The sequence below is a fragment of the Lithobates pipiens genome, unplaced genomic scaffold (assembly GCF_037356315.1).
Source record: "Lithobates pipiens isolate NorthernLeopardFrog02 unplaced genomic scaffold, aLitPip1_a1.2 Scaffold_17, whole genome shotgun sequence".
Classification (NCBI taxonomy): Eukaryota; Metazoa; Chordata; class Amphibia; order Anura; family Ranidae; genus Lithobates; species Lithobates pipiens.
The window spans coordinates 9,441,505-9,448,505 of record NW_027507755.1 but is presented as its reverse complement, the minus strand read 5'-3'; the positions used below and the strand labels follow the sequence as shown (position 1 = coordinate 9,448,505).

Below are 7,001 nucleotides of genomic sequence, written 5' to 3'. Positions count from 1 at the left end.
TGATCCTTCTTCAATGATAGTCAATGGGCTGAAGTAGGATCAAAGTTGGACCAAAGTAGTACAGGACGCATTTTCAAAGTCGGACCGACTTGTGTCAGATCAGTTAAGACGGCTTCCATAGGGAAACATTGATTTTCACACACCACACACGAGCTCCCAATGACGGAGCATTTGTCGTACCAGTGTGAACCCAGCCTGAGAGTGATAACTTGGGTAATATCTGATTAAACTCCCTGTCTGTCTGTCTTCTTCTGCTAGATTGCATTTACCTGTATATGACCTGGGACCAGATAACAAATATTTTCTGAAAATATTGTATCCAAGAATAGGAAAAAGGGGGGGGCAGGGGATTTTTTTACGGTACACTATATAAAGAGACAGAGATTTCTTAAAAAAGAATTCATAGCTTTAATGTTGGAAATATGGTAAAATTATTTTGGAAAAACCAAAATAGCAAAAATATAATAGCAAATACACTTTTTATACAAAAAATTACATGACACAAAGAATAGGGGATCCTGAAAATGTTAGTTGCTGAGAATGATCATGTATCCTCCCGACATGTTTCGCGTTTTTGCTTCTTCAGGGGAGTATGCAACTAACATGAACATAAACACAAAAAAAGGTTTAAGAATACAGAAAATACATTTATGCCATACAATTAGATACACAAATTTCAGAACATTAAGTATGAAATTGGTCTCAATTTGCTCAGTCCAAGGAGGTACAATGCTTACCCAGGTATAATCATTCCCGGCATCGCAACCCACAAGCCAATAGATGGTGAAATAGATGGCAAGAATTAGGTGACAGGATCAAATGCTAAAAACAACCCAGCCCCATGCAGGGCATAGATGGAGGTAGACAAGCGCTACAAAGATCAAAAACAAAATCCAGAGATAAGTACCAAGTTTACAAATCCAGCACAGGTATTAAAAAATGTTAGTTTGTAACAAAAAGGGTAAATGATATCAATCCCTAAATTATAAAAGGGAATTGGGGCTGAAAAACATGCCTCCATAGTAGAACATGAGATACTCATTATCAAAGGAATGAAACAATTGATTTTGATTACGCCTAATTAGTATAAGGGTTGTAAGAAGTGGCTACTGGGGGTATACTACCAATATACTGTTAAAGAGAGTAAAAGGAATAAAAATTATTTTTACCTGCAGTTAGAATCAAAGATGAAAGAATTAATTCCATATGATAATATTGGTGCAATACAAATGCAACAGATTACAGAGAAAGAATCAATTGATTCATTGTGGTGTTTTATAAATTACAGAGTGCAGCGGTATGCTGCCACTGCCAGGCTTGCTGAACCTAAAATAAAAAGAAGGATGAATAGATATAGATATAGAGAGATGGGAAACGGTGTTGTAACAGTATAAAGTTCAACTAAAAAAGTGTATTTACCAAAAGGAAGAGTCAGCGTGGCGGTAGTATCTGTGCTGAACCTGCACTACAGATGAAGTGACAGCGCTGCCTATTTGTATCCCCCATCCATCGAGCCGGCGTCTGACGTCACCGGCTCGATGCGGACAGCCATAGGTGGAAGCAGTGAGCATGTGCAAAGCCTTCCGAGTCGGCATTTGAACTACCAACCCCATAATGCCTCAGTGCTGACACGAGGTTCATTTGGATAAATGCTGATGGAGATAGGGCTATGCTAGCTCTCCGCCCTTAAAGGGGCGGGAAAACACAAGCCTGCATAGAGGGCAGATGAAACGACGATTGTCATGGCTTTTAACCCTAGAGGGGATTACATGCTCCCTTCCACCTCAAATCGGGAGCCGCCTGGGGATATGACCCAGCGGCGCCCTTGGGTGTCCATATGCCCTTGCATACTTGGAGCAAGGGAAGATAAAAAACAGAGGATCCAGTCCCAAATCACAAAATAGTATGGCTCAGAAATGCGGTGTAGGGAAGGGGGGAAAAAGCAAAGCTCCTCAATGTGGGTGGGACTCATAGAGAGCAACAGAGATCCCCAAGTGTGCAAACCATGAAACCCACCTTGGGCCAAGCAAAGCGAGACATTAAACGGTATATATTACCTGTACAACGTTAATAGTAATTAGAAATGACATTTTTTGATGTGCAGAGATATTTTTAAATATAACATAATCATATAAAAAAAGAAAATAAAAATAAAAATACAATAAAAAAATAGAAAACAAAAAGAAAACCAAATAGATTGGGGAGGGGGTAGGAGGAAAGTGGATCTTTATTCTAAAAGCCACAAAATACCCTGGTTTCAATGAAAATATAAGCTACAGATCCTTTCTATAGCTAATCTCTGTTTGTTTGTTTCATGAACCCTCCTACCTCAGCTGTGAGCCCCCGTGGAGCCTGGCATGAAGAGAGAGAAGTGATATTCCTTTTTCCCCTTTTTTCCCCTTTTTGTTTATCCTTTCCCCGTCCCTTTTTTCCTCCTACCCCCTCCCCAATCTATTTGGTTTTCTTTTTGTTTTCTATTTTTTTATTGTATTTTTATTTTTATTTTCTTTTTTTATATGATTATGTTATATTTAAAAATATCTCTGCACATCAAAAAATGTCATTTCTAATTACTATTAACGTTGTACAGGTAATATATACCGTTTAATGTCTCGCTTTGCTTGGCCCAAGGTGGGTTTCATGGTTTGCACACTTGGGGATCTCTGTTGCTCTCTATGAGTCCCACCCACATTGAGGAGCTTTGCTTTTTCCCCCCTTCCCTACACCGCATTTCTGAGCCATACTATTTTGTGATTTGGGACTGGATCCTCTGTTTTTTATCTTCCCTTGCTCCAAGTATGCAAGGGCATATGGACACCCAAGGGCGCCGCTGGGTCATATCCCCAGGCGGCTCCCGATTTGAGGTGGAAGGGAGCATGTAATCCCCTCTAGGGTTAAAAGCCATGACAATCGTCGTTTCATCTGCCCTCTATGCAGGCTTGTGTTTTCCCGCCCCTTTAAGGGCGGAGAGCTAGCATAGCCCTATCTCCATCAGCATTTATCCAAATGAACCTCGTGTCAGCACTGAGGCATTATGGGGTTGGTAGTTCAAATGCCGACTCGGAAGGCTTTGCACATGCTCACTGCTTCCACCTATGGCTGTCCGCATCGAGCCGGTGACGTCAGACGCCGGCTCGATGGATGGGGGATACAAATAGGCAGCGCTGTCACTTCATCTGTAGTGCAGGTTCAGCACAGATACTACCGCCACGCTGACTCTTCCTTTTGGTAAATACACTTTTTTAGTTGAACTTTATACTGTTACAACACCGTTTCCCATCTCTCTATATCTATATCTATTCATCCTTCTTTTTATTTTAGGTTCAGCAAGCCTGGCAGTGGCAGCATACCGCTGCACTCTGTAATTTATAAAACACCACAATGAATCAATTGATTCTTTCTCTGTAATCTGTTGCATTTGTATTGCACCAATATTATCATATGGAATTAATTCTTTCATCTTTGATTCTAACTGCAGGTAAAAATAATTTTTATTCCTTTTACTCTCTTTAACAGTATATTGGTAGTATACCCCCAGTAGCCACTTCTTACAACCCTTATACTAATTAGGCGTAATCAAAATCAATTGTTTCATTCCTTTGATAATGAGTATCTCATGTTCTACTATGGAGGCATGTTTTTCAGCCCCAATTCCCTTTTATAATTTAGGGATTGATATCATTTACCCTTTTTGTTACAAACTAACATTTTTTAATACCTGTGCTGGATTTGTAAACTTGGTACTTATCTCTGGATTTTGTTTTTGATCTTTGTAGCGCTTGTCTACCTCCATCTATGCCCTGCATGGGGCTGGGTTGTTTTTAGCATTTGATCCTGTCACCTAATTCTTGCCATCTATTTCACCATCTATTGGCTTGTGGGTTGCGATGCCGGGAATGATTATACCTGGGTAAGCATTGTACCTCCTTGGACTGAGCAAATTGAGACCAATTTCATACTTAATGTTCTGAAATTTGTGTATCTAATTGTATGGCATAAATGTATTTTCTGTATTCTTAAACCTTTTTTTGTGTTTATGTTCATGTTAGTTGCATACTCCCCTGAAGAAGCAAAAACGCGAAACATGTCGGGAGGATACATGATCATTCTCAGCAACTAACATTTTCAGGATCCCCTATTCTTTGTGTCATGTAATTTTTTGTATAAAAAGTGTATTTGCTATTATATTTTTGCTATTTTGGTTTTTCCAAAATAATTTTACCATATTTCCAACATTAAAGCTATGAATTCTTTTTTAAGAAATCTCTGTCTCTTTATATAGTGTACCGTAAAAAAATCCCCTGCCCCCCCCTTTTTCCTATTCTTGGATACAATATTTATAGAATTATTAGGGGATGAGGTACCTTTAACAGTAATGTGTCTCTGGGATAGTGTGGACCAACTTATTTCAAATATTTTCTGAGCTCTGCCTGCCTTTTACCTGGACTGTGATTGAAACACTCTGCCTGTATGCCAACCTCAAGTACCTGTTTGCTTTGCTCATTTCACACCTGCCCTGGCACTGTAGCAGTGTGTATAAGTCCTGGGGGCAACTGAATACCGCTAGGCCTGCTTGCCTTATGGGAAAGGGGCATGCTATAGGTGTAGAACACAGTAGCCAGCTATAGTGTCTGACCGACTGTGTTAGGGGCAATTGTGACAATTACAATTTGGGTTCCTGGGCCTGCAATTTGTTTTCTTGTGAATTTATATTGACGTGCATGTCCAAAACTTTTTATTTTCTTGTTTTGGAAAGAGCTTGGAGGGATTAGGAACAAAGAAATCTTAAAAAAGAAAGCTTAGATATTAATAATTTCTTATGGGAGAAGGGGAAAAATAGTTAATTAGGGTAAAGTAATAAGCGGTGCAATCAGAACAAATTTTATTTAGAAAACAAAAAATGTTTTTTCGTTTACTTGCCAGGTTGTCTGTTGGGTGGGTGGAGCCTGATGAGGAAATAGTTCCCTATTAGGTCTGCCTCTCCTGTGATTGACAGTGTAGGGCAGATTCCATAGCCACGGTGCAATAGACCCCCGATGTTTCAATGTGTGTTATGTTTTAGTAAAAGCAATGTAAAAAGTAAAATTACACCAAAGCACTTAACTCCCCCCCCCCCCCCCCCCAAACTGAGCCTGCTATACTCCTATATACACTGACTTACAAATGTAAACACGTGTTGGGGTTTTTTGTACAAAAATTACACGTTATTTATTGCCACATCTGCATGCTGAAGTGACAGCAATAATTCTAGGACCATTATTCTTGGTTAACTCTAAATTGGTGATGACCTGTAGGGACTTGAAAACCTTTAGTAACAGGTGATGACCTATAGTAAAACATTGTCTATGGAACAGTTAGGGTACTAAAGTTTGCTGCCACTTCATATTCCTGATATGTGCCTGTTGTACCATTTACTTGTATGTAAAAGCATCCTGTTCTTTCTATTGCTTCATTTGTGTGAAATCCCTGGTGTTCCTCTGCTTTTCTATTAAAAACTGACCACACTTTTCATAAGGATGCTAGATACATGCTCCTCCACTGCCCAATCCCGGGCCTCTTTTTCCAATCAACAGAAATTGGCCACATACCTTTTTTTAGCCGCCCAATGCGCTATAGTCAGACTAATACCGCGTACACACGATCGGACATTCCGACAACAAAATCCTGGAGTTATTTCCAATGGATGTTGTCTCAAACTTGTCTTGCATACACACAGTCGCATAAATGCTGTTAGAAATTCCGATCTACATGAACGCGCTGACATACAACACGTAAGACGGCACTATAAAAAGGAAGTTCAATACCAAGTGTACCACCCTTTTGGCTACTTCTGCTAATCTCGTGCTCATCTCATGTTAGTAGAAGTTTGATGAGAGATGATTTGTGCTTTTCATCCTTCTGCTTTTCAGTTCGTTACTGCTCTTCAGTTTGTGTTTGTGGGTTTGTATCTGGTTTTCAGTGCGTGTAGTCAGTTCGTATCTGGTTTTCAGTGCGTGCTATTTCTAGTACATATTTGATTTTCAGTGCGTACTTGTCCGCTCTTTTTCAACTCACTCTTCACAGACCTTTCTGATTTTCAGTGCATTCTATTAGTTTGTTCTGACCAGCCGACCATTTTGAAGCCATGTTGCTGGTACGTACTCATCGTAGAGTTCATGCTATGCGGGGACTTGGTGTTGGGGTTCTTACTTTGACCCAAGCCCAGTCCATGAACAGGGTGGGGAGGAGTCCATGGACAAAGAATTGGTTGCTCCAGCGTGACCAATTCTCTCATATTCTCTTTGGAGATCTGTGAGAATAATCCTGATGATTTCAGGAATTATCTCCGGATGACGGACCCCATTTTTCTCCGTTTGTTGGCTTTGCTGTCCCCTTATATTACGAAACAGGACATCTGCATGTGGCAAGCTATCGCTCCTGAACAGAGGCTAGTCGCCATGTTGCGGTACTTGGCGATGGGGAGAAGTCTGCAGCACATCAAGTTCTCGACAGACATCTCCCCCCAGGCTCTGGAGATCATTATTCCAGAGACCTGTTCTGCCATCATACAGGTCCACCCTCCGCTTAGTCAACCGATACCAATCCTCTATCTGCTGACTTTGCCAAACCCATACACACTATACCTACCTCTTTTGTGTTCAAATTTATGGATGAATTCACCAAAGCATGTAGTGAAAGTGCCTGCCTGAATACTTTCAGATGGTACTGTTTAAAGTTTTGCTCTCCTATTATCTTGATAGGTAATTGCAGTGTGTATTTATATTTTTGTATTATGACATGTCTTGCCTATCCAGTGGGCTGCCAATAGTGTAAGTAAGGAGGAGCTGGCCAAAGTAAAACACATTATTTATGCATTCAGCTCTCAATGAAGTGGAGAGGGTTACCTGTCCAAAACATCTTCCCCCCACCCAAAATTTTATACAATGGGCCATCAGAGGGGGGTGAGGAATCTGATAAGTGTACCTTATATTTTTGTCTTTAAATACTCCTTAAAATAAATG

General features: G+C 40.3%; 2 long non-coding RNA genes across 2 annotated transcripts; one reads left to right on the top strand and one right to left on the bottom strand.

Annotated features, from left to right (window-relative positions):
* Window positions 1–508: 508 nt before the first annotated feature.
* Window positions 509–1,885, bottom strand: LOC143986616 (uncharacterized). The gene is made up of 4 exons (XR_013276554.1): window positions 1,420–1,885; window positions 1,170–1,326; window positions 738–871; window positions 509–598 (listed from the first exon to the last, which is right to left on the bottom strand). It is a non-coding gene; the product is annotated as an uncharacterized LOC143986616 (long non-coding RNA).
* Window positions 1,886–2,762: 877 nt separating this feature from the next.
* LOC143986615 (uncharacterized) lies at window positions 2,763–4,139 on the top strand. The gene is made up of 4 exons (XR_013276553.1): window positions 2,763–3,228; window positions 3,322–3,478; window positions 3,777–3,910; window positions 4,050–4,139. It is a non-coding gene; the product is annotated as an uncharacterized LOC143986615 (long non-coding RNA).
* The last annotated feature ends 2,862 nt before the right edge of the window (window positions 4,140–7,001 follow it).